Here is a 16204-nt window from a genome sequence, read left to right as displayed (position 1 = left end):
ACTGCCTGCTTTTTGCATAACTGCGTTCAATGTATCTATTTTGTTAATTACACATGAACTTAATTAAGAAAATCACACAGTTATCACAAGTCATTAGTCATTGGCGCCGGCGCCATGTTAGATCATAGTTATTTTACAAGCTCGCTCTAGAAACAATCCCACTTTATGATTCATTTCTACTTAATCACCGAGTACATAATTGGAATTAGTTGATAAATTCGTTCTTTTAAGTAGTAATACCACATAAACTCTCCTCTGATTCGCTTAGCGCGTAATTATAATTTATTTTTTAATAGCATACTAGTAGATATACCAACATAACTGTGGTAAACCCCTATACATCTGAGGGTAAATCGACATTTAAAATAAGAATTGAAAAACAATTATTTTTACAAAATTCGGTTAGTTTATAAAAAAATTGTTTTAACATTACAAATTCAAGATATTTCTTAACATATCACAACATAGATACTACTACAAACAAACATTTCATACTCACTACAAACTACAAACCTTAAAATATCTTTTTTTCACTTAAATTTTAATTTTTAAACAACTTTCATTTATGTTTTCTTTTTCCTTCTCTTTTTTATACTTTCATAATTAACCTAACATATAATTGCTTTTTAATATGGAAACTTCACTGGTCCATTAGAATTAAGTCTAATTGTGTAAAATATTAAACTTTGTAACTGTACTGTATGTTAGCTGAATAAAAGAAAAATAAAAATAAAATAAATAATAATAAATAGATGACTAACATTTAAGACAAGATAATATAGAAGTCTAGGCATCTACAGGGGTAATGAACTATCGTTGGCTGGTTAAATTGGCCACTTTACACACAGTGTAACATTCACCATTCTGCCATTTTCGAACATGTATATTCCTTCAATTCTTTCATCTGTTGATTCTTGTTGTTACGATGTTTATTTTCACTCGTATCAAGCACACACTTACCCTGTCCATAAACCCACCATCACACGCATATAAACTCACACACATATTCACACACACACATATTCACATACTTACCAAAACCACACTCCTCTCACTTACCCACGCATCCTCACACCCAAAAACTCAGATTTTAATAATTGTGTTTATGTGGAAAACTTGTTTGGCTTTATTTTTTTTTTATACTGTTGTATTAATTTTTTTGTATTGCTGTTGTTTCTCTTAATAAACAAAATAAAATAATAAACGCATTATTTTTTAAACTCCGCTGCATTAAGTTGTAGTGTTGAATAGTCTCAAACATACACACACATTTAAAAATAATAGTTTTATGATAATAAATCTTTATTGACCATAACATACAATGTAATAAATACAAAAATAATAGCAAAGGTATACATAGTTGAATGGCGGACTTATTGCCACTCGCAATTTCTTACAGTCCAGCTAAAACTAAATTAAAAATACAAAATCAAAATTAATTTGAAAAAATAAATTTTATAACTTGAAATATGTAACAACATTTAGTTAAATGTTTGACAAAAAAATTAATGATTTTTAATATTGATAACAACAAAGTTATAATTTTTTTTGTTTTTAAATTTACCTTAAGACCTAATTTTTTTTTATAACACCAGGAATAAAAGTAAATTAAAAATTCCATTGGCGAAACGATCATTTATACAAAGAGGGCCCATATGCATGGCAGTAAAATAAACAATAAGCATTTTTTAAAAATTAAGGGAATAAATTGTTTTAAAAAATTTTAGGAGTGTTAGAAGTGTTTTCAATAAAAAAAATGTTTCTATACTTTAAATAAATACATTTGGAAGATGCACTTGAAAAAATACAAATGTATTAAATATAATAAATGTAGGAAAAGGACACTATAATTGAGCAGTTTGTGGTTTCTAAACTATTTTATGCACCTTAACACACGTATAAAATAAAATAGGAAATAATTCATCAGTTACGTAAACCTTGACGAAGAAGCTTGTTTGCTTTGAAACCGGTTGGTGGAAAAAAAAATAGTGGTTAAAAACAAAGTTGTTTTATTTATTTTATTATAAAAAATATTCGTTTTACCAAATGTCAAACATTTTCCTAAAAATCTGTCCGTAAAATGTAAATCATTCCGGCAACAGGTTTGAATGACTGATTCGTTCTGCTTAACATTTCCGTAAATTTTAATGTAACTTGCAATTAAAAGCATGCAATAGATTATTTTTTGTCAATCAACAAATAAATAAATAGAATAATAGTGTTTCTAAAAATAATTAAAAAAAAACTGAATGTACTTTGAAACTTGTCGTCAATTATTCAGTAGTTATGTTTTAATATTTACGTTATTTTAAAATGTGAAATAATTATTATCTTTGAGTTATGTTTTTTTATAATTTGAAATACGTGTCCGGCGTACTTATGTTCCATTTTGTTTTTCTGGGTTAATTTTAAAGTTTATTTTAGTATCTTCACATGAGCCAACTGAAATGAACCAACTAACAAAATAACCAAACTTTCATATTCAACGTTTTAACTCTTGAGCTTTTTGCATAAACTTTTTTATATTTTGAATTGATATGGAAATTTTTAACATGCAGAACAAAGAAAAAAGAGACCACTTTTCTAACTTTTATCACAGCAAAGACTATCTTTTCGTTCTAGTAACGAGAAAACCCTTTTAATTCCTGTTTACCGCTCTAATTTTTTTACCTCATTTTTCACAGTAGTAGCTGCTCAATTATGGAATAATCTACTCACAAATCGTCGTCCATCTTTCAATAAAGTGTATCTCGTTTAGTTTCGAAATTGATTTATGAATAATTTAATAAAAAATACATTTATGGAATAAATGGGCATCATAGGGGGTTAAAATAATTTTTAAAAACCCACCATGAAAAAGATAGATTATTTTTAAAGGCGAAAAATTTCCAAACAAATTCTTAAAAAGTCGTCTAAAAAATTGCCGAATTTGAGATACGCCTCTTTGAAATATGAACGACGTAATGTCAGAGACGCTCCCGTCTTTATTTACATTAAAATCACGTACGAAATGTCCTGAACATTTGAGTTTTTCCTTTCTCTTCCCTCTTTCCTTCCCTCTTTACCACCCCCTCCCTTCATATTATAGTGTAAATATTCAGTCAATTTTCATTTCTAAAAAAAAATAATATACGCGTCTCAATGTTTTGTTTTAAAATGAAAAAAATAAAATATACCCACAGTATAATCATACTTACAATGACAGAAAACTATCCCTAGTTAAGAAGTGATGATTCACCAGTAAAAACAAAAAAAAAATTACGTTTACTTTTACTACTCAACTAAACTATAGTGTAAGTAATTTAATTAATATTACTCTAATAAAAATGTAAATATGTAACAATTGAATAAATTAAAAAAAATATGTTCACTAACCACTGATTTTCTTTAACGGTTAGGGTAGGCAAGAAGAAATCGCATGAAGGTAATACGCCCGCCCTTATGCATATCTATGTTTACTTTATAAATATATAAATATATATATATTTAAAGTCTTTTAATAAATAAAAAAAAACTATTTCTGGTTAATACTGAGTACAAAAATGTTAGTAAAAGCAATTGGTTTACCTCACCGTTAAGTTCACTTCACTTGCAATGGTGTTATATCAAAGGATCAGAATTGATAATTGTTTTGGAATGTGTCACAATTTGCTATCACAGAATAATGACTTCAGTTATGTGTGTGAAATATAACCAGAACCCTGGACGAGTGTTTTCGACTCGATGACTACTCTCAGGTAACAATCCTAAAAATGGAAATAGAGTAAAGAAGTTTGCCTTGTAAAGAAGTCTCTGAACTGGCATTTGAAACGTTAGGCTTACGTAAAACTTATATTAGTAATGAAATTGAACCATACATGCTGCAAGAGGATTAACAATGCAGTGTCCTTTCCAGCCCTAGCTTCAGATATAGAAAAAGTGCAGATCCTCGATAAACTCAAAGATTTTATGTACAAAACAATCTAACTTAAAATAAAAAACGATTTTAGTACTTTACTTCCAATTGTGCATAAGACATCATTTTAGGGAAATTAACAATGAATAAGATTCAGGATGCAAATCTATTGGCCATCAATTAATTGATTTTCATTCTTAACTTCTTAATTCTGACAATGCAAGCAATGACATTTAAACGTGCAAAGTATCAGGAATTCAGAAAATGCGAAAGATCTTCGATAACCGTGAGTCACAGACTATCTCGAACATTTTCATGCTCGCGATGCTATAGAGAAGAATGTTCCCTCCGTTATTGTAGTAACTTGGTCTGTGGGCTCTTGTAACACCTATGGTTCATCACCGCGGGGTAGCCGTATAGACAAGCCGCTTCACAAATGAGCTTTTGCATGTGGATAAATTTCTAACGTGTATGCGTGCGGTGGTGTTGTTGTTAATGTCGTGAATCATAACTGAAAAAATAATTGAAAATCTTAAACTGAAAACTTTATTTATTCAAATGACCTTGATGAATTGTTCAAAATTTTTTTCCAATGTAATTCAATTTGCAAATTTTATTTGCATATTAATTCTCTGTTCTTGAGAATTTAGTCTCTCGGGATCAAATACACCAATGACCATTTATGTATTTGCCATAACTTTATCAAACTTTTAGACCCAATTATTTTTTATTTCTTAAATTATTAATTGAATTCCTAGTATTTTATAAATATAAATTGTTTATAACCTCTGCATATGTAAAAACCCACTGGGTGCTAATGAATAAAAAATTCTCAATCATCCCTAGATTAAACATGAAAAAATATAATGTTTTATAAATTATTTCGCTAGTTTAAATAAAATAAAAATAAAAATAAATAAACGAATAAAAAAATATGGTAAATGTTATATAATATTCATTATCATCATTATACCTCTATCCGCGACCAATGGTGAATAGGGAACTGTATTAGTAAGCTAAATACAATCAATTTAAGTTAATATTTTTATACGAGTACTTATCGAATTTTCTATATCTACCGGTTTCGAGACGTACCCGTCTCTTTGCCTGAAGACTGATTACACTGACACGCAAATCCCGCGATACACCTTCATAGTAGTAGTGCACTTTGCTGTTTGCTTCTAATACCATGTGTTCTATTAAAACTTTGGTTATCAATTTTTGTGCAATTACTATGGAGAAGATGTATTTGCATGTTAGTGAAATTAGTGTTCTGACGAAGAGATGGGTGTGTCTTGAAACCTTTAGACATAGACAAATCAGTAAGTGAATATATACACATATTTACTAATATTGATAAAACTGAATGCAGCTCATCTCGATCATGTTCTAAATTAATGTAAGGTGATGAAATATTGCGATGCAAAATCATTTTTTTGATATCAGCATACCACATCAACCTTGTCAGGAATTAAACCTTTGATTTCATGCATGACCGGCAAACGTACTAACCTGTAGACTACTTCACCAGGCGCAGGCAGGCAATAAACATATATTTCGACAGTCCATTCAAATCTTTAATATTTTTTACTTAATTGTGCGCGGCAGAACGTTTTTAAATCAAATATTTACGCACAAATTAATATCTTACAACAGGTTAAGAGTAACAATTCACAATAAAAACTCTTTAGCTCTAATGATTAGAATAAACGCGATACAAATTTTAGTTTTTTTTTTTAGGTATGTTTTTATTTTAAACACAAACGTGTAACGGATGGTTGTGGTTTTCTCGACTCAAATACCTACGCTTCGTTGTGTTGCTATGATATGTATCTAACTTTGTTGTTAATAATCTTATTTTTTTTTCCGCATGGGCGACTCTATTCATCGTCGTGTTATTACTCTTAATAAACATTCGAACGCACTATGCGTACTAGTCGTTGATTTAAAAGTCTCGTTCGGACTGCACCCGCGACGTCCATACTTAAATAACTTAGCGCTATTTTGTTGTTATTCTTCAGAAAGAATAGGCTTTTTATAAACTCAGTTTTAAACCGAACGCCGTTCGCGCAAGTCGACCACGTGTGTGTTAGTTAAAAGGGTTCCGATTGGTCGTTTACGAGCTTTAGAATTCCGCGGTTTTTAATTCAAAAACAGAACACGAGAATGTTTTAAAATTGGAATGGTGTGTTGTGTTAGTGACTTTTAGTTTGTATTTTTAGTTTAGTTAACTTTGTGATATGGAACATACCTATAATTACGCTTTTTGAAATTATTGACTTTGTTTACATCAATGAATTCAGTTTTATAAATATGATTAATAATTTTAAAAAATATTTCATTTCAAAAATATTTTTAGCGTTGTGGTATAAATTATGTTAATTTATAGCATAAGCTTTTATTATTAGTTTTCTCATTTTGATTGACAAAAAATTGTGTTCTTAATTAGCACTTATTTTTCATTTTTTGATATCCATCGTATTCTTGCAATACTTTATTTACATTCAAAATACAATTTATACCCACGTAAAGGCTTTGCCTTTGTGTTTTTTTTGTGTTCATGCAATAGTTTTTTTTTGTATTTGTAACTTATGTATTCACCTATTGTAAAGTGCAAAGAAAAAATATAATTATTTTTTAAAAAAATTTTTACGTTATTTACAACACTGAATTAAGTACAATATTTGAGTTTGTCCAAATCAACAAATGGAAGAATTGAAGAAATATGGATGTTCAAACAAAGGCAAAATAGTGAATGTTACACAGTGTGTAAATGCCTAGACTTCCATATTCCCTTTTTTAAGGTTTTCTCCGTCCCTGCTGTAATTTGTTAAACTGAATTAAGTGATGTAAATAAATATGTTTTTTGTGTCTGGGCAGATAAAGAATACACTTTCTGCAGGAACGAAGTATGAATTCTGGACGAGTGTTTTCAACTCGATTACTAATCTCAGGTAAAAAAAATATGGTAATTGAGTGGTGACGGATCCGTCTCGTCGTGTGATGCGTGTTCACCCGCCATATTGAAGAACCCGAGATATTCCTGGCAAGGTTGACGAAATTTTTAATTAACAAAAATCTATGAAATACTATCGAGTAAAAAAACCTATTGCGTATTAGTACCATAAAAAAATTTCAATTTCATAATTTTTAATTCCGTCGAAAACAGTCATTGCATTGGCCATGCCCCTAATACGTTCCGATATATGTAAACTTTGAACTTTGTGACAGTTTGGCGACTATTATTTTGCTGTAATATGAACAAATGTGGAGATCCGTACATGATCGACAAAATCAAGAAAGGAGCTCTGCGCTGGTTTGGACATGTAGAACGAATGGACAGCGAAAGAACGGCTAAGAATATTTCCAATGCGAATGTTGATGGATGCAGAAATAGAGGAAGACCGAGAAAGACATGGCATGACCAAATCCAACAAATACTTGAAGATGGACATGTCAAAAGTCGGAACAGTTGGCGCGCGCGCATGACAAGGTGTATGAATGTAGAGGAAGCGAGATCTGTATGCAAAGATGGAGTGTTGTGGCGTTCTATCCTCTCTTCCTACCCTTACGGGGAAACGGCGGGACGGTTTTGTTTCTGTAATATGAAACTGGGTTGTCATCTTGTGGTAAGAAGCCAAAGGTTCAGACTCCACTTTACTCATTTTCTAGCAGAGTTATTTATGAATAATAAAAAATACCCCCAAAGTTGAAATACCTACCTGGTATATACATTTAAAAAAAATCTTAAGGTTTTTTATTTTTATGAAGTATATTTTATTTTATTTAACGCTTATTTCATAATTAAGTACCGGATTTTATTGATTGCACGGGCCCTGATTTATATCCTAACGAGGCACGTCCTAATTTGGATAAGTGTTGGCTATTGGTTCATTGTGTGACGAATTAAGTATAAATTGATTTGAATTACGGTCATTGTAATGTCCGTCATACGAACATACCTTCTCATGTTTTATGTACTCCGGATGATACAAAACATTAACAGGTGTTTGATGATTTTTAGAATTCTTAAAAGAAAAGTTTTTTATTTTTATTTGACGGAGTTTATCATCATCTTCCCTATCCACACCCAGTGGTGCATAGGGCTCTGCATTGATTCACCAATCGCAGCGTTTCTTGATATTTTTTTGTTACTTGAAGGTAAAGATGACCAATATTACGCTACCAGTCCTAGGATTTTAAAATATCCTAGAGTATAAAATACATTGTAAATATTTTACGTCAACTATGTCAGGGATCAATCCGGAGATCTTTTGCATAGCAGGGAAACGCCCTGTCCATTAGCCCACAGAACAGATAAAAAACGTATCGACACAAATATTTTATTACAGTTATTTTTGATCAACAAAGATATAGCTTTATCTGATCTTTACTCTTTGAGTCGATTGCATATTTTGACCTTCCAAGGAAGTCTCTTAAAATAGAGTTTTTTTTTTAATCAAAAAGAGATCACATAAATATTATTGTATTCGAATATAAAAGGATGGTGAAGACACGTAAACAAAAGTATCCAATTTTCTTATCTCAATATTATATCACTCCTTGTCAACACTTTGCTTAAATAAACAATAATAAAGCTTCCTGCTTTAAGGGACCAAGTAATGTTTTCTAACGAAAAACAAATCGTAACAAATAAAACAGAAGTCGCATTAAATAAATTTAATGAGCAAATGTATAAGGTGTTAGCATAAGTTGTATTTGTTTAAAAACGAGAACAAGAAGACACAACAAAAAAAAATGACAGCAAATTAGTAATAATTTATTATACCTTCCCCCTTTCACTATGTAAATATTGCGAGCAGGTTTGGCAGCTTTATTCCTTCAGCAAAAGGTACAGTAGGTGGCGTAAATGCTCACATTAGACAAAAGTGAGCATGTTCAATACTTGAAATTCCGTTTTGAAGGCTTGTAATCAAATGAAACAATATATAACTAGAATAAAATATTTAATGTCATTTTTATAAAAAACACATTTACATGGCAAAAAACAATATGATTTATACAATGCATGCATTAAAAAAATATATTTATCTTTTATCACTAATAGTACAGTACGATGTACTATGTATATTTGAACTTAGTCATACAGAAACCAGCCAGCCATAGAAAAGTGAAACTGAGATAATAGCACTTTTGTGAAAAGGGTGAATAATCGAATCTACACAACAGTTGAAATGTTTTCGACTTTTGGCAAATGACAAACAATGTAAACATTAGTTTTTTGATGTTACAAACAAGAATCTAATTACGTATTTGACCTGTTTATATGATTTTTAAAATACCGTAACATTATTCTAGTGCGGTGGGTGTTTTCTGCAAATTGAGAAATGCCGATTTTGTGATCGATACTATTTTCAGAAGGTGATTATAACAGTGTTTGTACGAAAACGACCTGGCAGTTTTTAGCAGAACATAGAATATACCTTACTGCATCCGATAATACCAAAATCTATTTTTTTCAAAATTGTGGACTGGCTACTTTCTTCAAAACTACGTTCATTTTACAATGTTAATTTTTTGTTGCATCTGTCTATGTAGGTAAACGTGTTCCAAAATAATTGAAATTTGTATGTGTATGGTGTGGTATCGGTAGGGTATTGCACAAGCAGGCAACATAGCAAGAAGCGACGGCAAGGCGATCCACGATCACTCGCTCAAAATGTTCACCCGAATGACAGCGGACCACCCCGCTATCACCGCTCACCATATGTCTCTCAATGACATAATTATATGTACATATCTCTAGTGAAAAAGAATGACGTACAAAAATTCAAAATGTCTTGTAGAGCCATAAATATAAACGTGTATACCTTAGTGTGTATGACAAAGTTGTAATTTTAGTGCTTATTTTAAAATTCGAAAAAAAACGGTCGCAACTTAACTTATAATGCAACAAGTGTTTGGAGGAACCTTAGTATAAAGTAACAAAACAAAAGTAGCAAAAAAAATATTAGCATTTGGGTAAAAAAAAAATAAGATAGGGAACTTTGATGTTTGTAGTTAAGAAATTATTTGTTTTTAATATTGTCGATTCCCCTTCGTGCTGCTTTTGATATCCTAACCAATCTTTTAAACACATCCTGTGGTCTTGTCCCTTTTCTCTTCTCTATGATTACTGAATGGCACTTCTTGCTACCATCAGTGGCTCTTTTATAGATTCGGTCGAATAAATAGATCTGGTGGCTTCCAAAAATAATTTTAAAGCTTTTAAAAAAAATAATTTTAAAGCCTTTTGGCAAAGTTATCATGTACAATCAATTTAATCCCAGTCAGTGAAAAATTCACTTCCCTCTTTTCCTCGATCCAATGAAGTACATATTATGTACTTCTGGATTCGTTTCTTTCAGCACAAAGATGCCAAGGCTACCATATTATACAAAGCTCCCTTAGGCAGCTTTTCTCGTTCAGCAGCGAGAAATTTTTACTTGTATGCGGGCGCTGCCAATGAGACTTAAGTCCTCAGATGGGGTGTACGGTATGTGGTGGGCAGGCTGTAGTTAAGAACTAAATCCCCGGATCGGTATAATTAATTCTTGTGAATTCTTTACTCAAGTTGTTGACTCCAGTTAGAGACTACCATGAAATAAGCTTTCAGAATATGTGGGTAGATATCTTGTTGTTGTTAATCAACAAACCTACCACTTGCAAATTTGATCTTGTCTTTAAAAAAAAAAAAAATTTACCTAAAAGCTTAAAATATATAATTTCCATTTCCATTATTTTATATTTTTATTTGTAAATCATTTAATACAAATTATAAAATCATAAATTATGATTCAAATACAGTATTTTACAAATCATAATACAAACGAATTACATTAGCGGAAATTACTATTACTCAGTTTGGGAATTAAATAACATTATCATTTTTACCGCGTATTCAGAACAATAAAGAATAAAAGCAAGTTTAAAATATTTATAACCAAGTTATAAATATGTTGAAGTTACTTAAAACCATGTTTTGGTCCCGATGTAGTATTGTGGACTCAAGGACCAAAGATCTGATGTTCAAATCCCACTCTACCACAACTCGATTTCCATTTTTCAAATAAAAAAATAAAAAAACTCTTATAAAATGGAATGATTCGTTAATCTAGGACTAAGGGAGATACGGTCGTTAACATCACATGCTCCGCGGACGATGCAACCATAGTGGCAGAATTTAAAGATGATTTACAATGCATGATACAGAAGTTTCACCTTGCATCTCAAAAATTTTATATGAGCATTAATCTACATTATTATTTTTTATTTTCATATTATTTCATTATTCAAAATAGTGAAACAAGTACATGAGTTTAATTTCTTGTGATGGTCTGAGTTTGGTCTGTTGGTCTGTTCGATTCCTGACGTAGTTGATATGAAATATTTATTTAAAAGGGTGTTTTCAAACCTGAGTATTTCATAATTCCTGGACTGGTACCTGAAACGTAAAACTGACAATCTTATCTTCAAGTGATAAAAAATGATCAAGATACGCTTTGATTGTTGAACCAATGCAGTGCCCTATGCACCATTAGGTGTGAAAATGAAATTAAAATGATGAGAATAAATTACATTAGTTTGTTTACATGTCCAGAGTTCTATTACCATTCAAAAGTGTATTTTTTATTCCGTCAGGACACGATATGTGTACATATTTCTGGGGGTATCTCGGGGTCTACTTGGATAGATTTTTAAATTTTAAAAAACATACTCAATATGTTACAAAAAAATTTAAAAAAAAAATTATTTATGGGAAGATAACGAAATGTAATAGATTTAAAAAGTAGTATTCTTATATATAAAACAATAATATGTCCACACATAAATTACTGTTCTTCCATTCTTTTTTATGTAATAAAGGAGAAATCCAAAATATACAAATTTGTCAAAATAAGGCAATGAGTATTATACAAAAAATATATATATATTCTAATGTAGAAAGAATGCACAAAGAAATTGGCTTGCTTACAGTCAAGCAACAAATTAAATATAATGTGGCAATTTTTATACATAAAATAATTGAGGGGATGAATAAAATAAAAACAATAATAAAATTTAACCAACAATGTCATACATATGAAACAAGGGGTAAAAAAAAGATAAGATTACCAATGAGGAAAAAAACAGAATCCCAAAACTCACTGTACAAGGGAATGAAGATGTACAATGAGTTACCCGAAGAAATAAAAGAAATAGAAAAAAATTAAGTATTTAAAATTAATTTGAAAAAATATGTAATTGAGAAATTTTGATAAAAAAATTGTAATGTTATCAAAAGTTTATATTACTTCTTAAAATGTTATGAACTAACTTAATAAAGCATAAATAAATAAATAAATATTTACGTATTTAATCATCTCACATGAAGTTGAATCTTTGTTTATTGTAAGTAATTTTGTTTAGAGCCCATGTGTATGAGAAAGCTTTAAAGGCACATTAAATTCTCACGTGTTCTTTTTAAGTAATTAATCATCGAAGTGTTTGTATATGAGTATAAAATAATAAATCTTATGAAAAGTGTCCCTGAAACTTTGCGAAATTAATTAAAAGTATCCGACGGTTTGTTTCTAGGATTGTAAATCGTACGATATTTATACGTTTGTGTTTTGTATCTAGTAGAAAGTTTGTTTGGCACCCACGTGTGTTCTGCGATTAAAGTTAAGTTTATTTATACGGGTGTAAGTGAGTTGGTTCTAGTAAGTGTAGCAATTAGTGGACTGGGGAAGTTGAAAGTTGTGTAATGCGTGCGGTCGCTGTTTATGGAACAAGTGGCGGTTCCAGAACTGGATTCGGCAGACGGAGGGTGCTGGAACACTTCGGCGGAGGAGGAGACCCCGTTCTAGGGCATCAGAGGATGTTCGGATTGCTGGTTTTGCTGATCACTGTGAATCCTGCATTTACAGGTAATTTATTTGTTTAATTTTAATCAATTTAGTGGGGGTCAGTGCTATGCAAGCTCCTGACGTCACAGTGACCTGTGAAGATCTATTGTGATGGGTCCCCGTGAATAGTTCTCGCCCTCCAATCACCGATTTATAAGGGCCTGGCCAGTGTCTGGAAGGTGAGAGTTTACATTTTGCTAAATCTCACCCTCCTAGCTCCGATCCATAAAGTATCGGGCTTTTAAGTAGGGGGCGAGTTCTTTTACATCTTTAGGTTTAACCAGTGGTCTCCTGAGGATGAGGCTCCTTTTGTGATGTAAAGTATCACATTCACATAGTATCCATATAGGTGTTTCTTCATCTGCACTGCAGAACCTACATCTAGAAGTTTCGGAAAGGTTCATTCTAACAAGGTGTTTGTGAAATCTGCAGTGCCCTGTGAGGGCTCTAGTGATAACCCTCACTTGATATGGGTGGCCAAACTGTCTTATCTATTCCTAGTCAAACTTATTGATTTTATTTATTTTATAAGAATTTACTATGTGAAAAAAATATACACGTTGTTGGAGATGTGCGGCGTATTTGACAACTTTTTTTTGATCTTTTTGGTTTGACAGATGACAATTAGGCAGCATGTTTAGAAATAGCTAAAAGTAGCTATGAACCAAATTATTATAAGCTTGTTGAAAATATGCAATGTCGTGTTTTCAGTATGCTGTCTGATATTACATAAATATTTCATATTTACCTACGAATTGCAAAGCTAATAATAAGCATATTGCTTACGTTAATAAACCTAAAATAAATAACATCTTGTTTTATTGACGTACTATTTTCATGTGTTTGTAAAGTCATCATAAATTACTGTTATTAAAATGACTCGATATTGAATTGATATTATCCATGTTTATTTTTAATTTTTGGCTTTAAATTACTACTTTCAGTGTTAGTAGACCGCCGCCAAAAATTTCAAAGCAGGTCGCCCGTAGTGGTTCAACCTTAGCCACTTATGATAATATACAGTTACATAAAACTAAAAACGAAAGAGTTAAAAAAATAGTTAAGACATAGAAATATGATGAACAGACGTTATGGGATCAGGGTTGATTACACATGTATTAGCAAATAAATGAAAATTACAACTAAAATAATTCAGATGCAGATTTCCGTTAACAAGTCTGATCATTATTTTAAGAGGTGCCTGGAAACCTTAATTAGTCTTATGATGACCAAGAAAACAAATTCATTATTTCTAAGTCTTGTGCAGAAAAATTAAGAGATATTCGTTGGAGAGTAGTCTAGGCATCGAATAAACCAATCTGGATTAAATTTGCGTCAATTGTTAATTATCACGATCAAAAAAAAAAAAATTACGACTTATTAAAATTGAACAACTTAGATAGTATATAAATGATGATAAACTGTTAATTTTGAACGAATAATTAGGTAAATATTTAAGATATACACGTATACAGTGATTAAGATCTCAAATTGAAATTCCTAAAATCTCATGAGTAATAAATTATGCAATAACTAGCAAAAATGCTTTTTCTCTCAAAGCTGTAGTCTGGTAAAACGCACGCAAAATAAGGAAATCATACGATTTTGCCATTTTCAAACTTAATTTTTTTTAATGGTGCAATAATAAAAAAATAAAAACAAATCAGATAAAAAACAATAATTTTTAAAGGTATTTCTGTTAAAAAATATACTTAAAAGTTTTATGTTACTAAAATATAATTACTTTTAAACCAGCAGATTACGCCATTTTAAAATTAGACTAAACCTTGGTATCTGGGATCACAATAAAGCCTAATACCCGTATGCAGAGACAAACCTTAAGGTGAGGAAAGTACATTCTATTGTCTTCACCTTCGGGTTATTCTCTGCATTTGAAATTAGAATGTACTTTCCTCACCTTAAGTTTTGTCTCTGCATACGGGTATAAGTATTAAACAAATAAATTTCGTAATAATTTTAAGATAATAAATTGAACATGAATGTGGCTGCAGCAAAATCTCCAAAATTCCTTTAACACACGATTTAATTATATAAAATTATTGTAACAAATAATTAATTGATTCTTTACATTAAAGTACCTTAATATAAATATCAAATTAGAAAATGAGAATTTTACTAGGGCTGGTTGTTTTTTGCAAAATTCATATCTAAGGTTTTGTTGTCAGCCAGACTTTAAAAATCATTAAAACTGTTAAATTACGTGGTAAATTCTTTTTTGTAGAATTAAAGAAACGAATGAATGCGTTATTTATCATTTATCAAAGTAAATAACATTCCAACTGTTTTGTAGATTTGATTATTCACTCTTTTCACAAAAGTGCTCAGCTTATTTTATGGCTGGCTGCCTTCTTCATAAAAACGTTTAATTGTTTTTAAAGAAAAAAAAGAGGAAATACGACGATATAAGAAATAATAAAAGAAACTTAATTTAATTTACACACTCAAAAATAAAGATTTGACATTTGATGTCAGAAACACTGTTTTTTTTTTTTAAGAGTTAAAAGTACATGAAACGATTTTCACTGTGAAGTAGAACAATATTGGTTTCATAAATTGCGTAAAATAAACTTTATAACTCACTGTTATGATTAAAAATCATGTTTGGACTATAAAATGCCACTATTAAAATCATCAATGAATTTGTGTTGTGTAACAAATTCGTTTAGTATGTAATCGCAGAACCAAATTATTGTGATCATGGATAAGAATAGAGCTTTGGGAAGGTAAAGAAGGAAATTGGATCACATACGGAAACGTGGCTATCAAATTAACAAATAAACCTAATTGCGTTTTGATTAATGTGTAAACGGCCATTGATTGAGAATCAAGTGCTCATTTCGTAGCATTTCGATCGAATAAACTACTTTGATGATAATTAAATCGACTTGAAACGAATATTGTCGATTGTCGACATTATTACGCTTTTGATTAAGAATGCGTAATTATCAAAGGCGAAAAGGTCAGATTCCTAGCATAGAAGCTAGTTTTTTTTTATTTTTACGCCGTGTGAGATTTTACATTGGTTTTCCAAAAAATGCAATGTGATGTAGAATATTTCTTTGAAAAATTGTATTTTTTAAAAATCAATTAATATAATCTTAATATACTAATTTCAAATTTTCAGTAAATTTCATTTATAATAATTATATATGAAATATATTTGAACTATGAACTTAATTGAATAAACAGAACCATGACAATAATAACAAACATCAATTTACGTAGGTAGGTATATTAGTAGAATAAATAATTAATATTACACAGATACCTAAAAAATATTCAGTCAAATCCAAAATATAAAATGATGTTTACTGTGTAACTTTACATGCAGCAGGGGCGAATCATCCATTAATTACTACTTTTACAAAACATTGATAAAAATCAAAGTATTATAATAATG

General features: G+C 30.4%; 1 long non-coding RNA gene across 1 annotated transcript in view; it reads left to right on the top strand.

Moving 5' to 3' along the window:
- Nucleotides 1–5955: 5955 nt before the first annotated feature.
- LOC148276062 (uncharacterized) overlaps nucleotides 5956–16204 on the top strand; it is a 56952-nt gene continuing 46703 nt past the window's right edge. Inside the window, exons 1-2 of the long non-coding RNA XR_015823872.1 lie at nucleotides 5956–6080; nucleotides 12473–12804. This is a non-coding gene — a long non-coding RNA (uncharacterized LOC148276062). The remainder of the gene's footprint in view (nucleotides 6081–12472; nucleotides 12805–16204) is intronic.

This window comes from Micrasema longulum, unplaced genomic scaffold (genome assembly GCF_059751315.1).
Source record: "Micrasema longulum isolate JH-2025_06_02 unplaced genomic scaffold, ASM5975131v1 h1tg001291l, whole genome shotgun sequence".
NCBI lineage: Eukaryota > Metazoa > Arthropoda > Insecta > Trichoptera > Brachycentridae > Micrasema > Micrasema longulum.
This window is presented reverse-complemented; position numbering and strand designations above follow the sequence as displayed.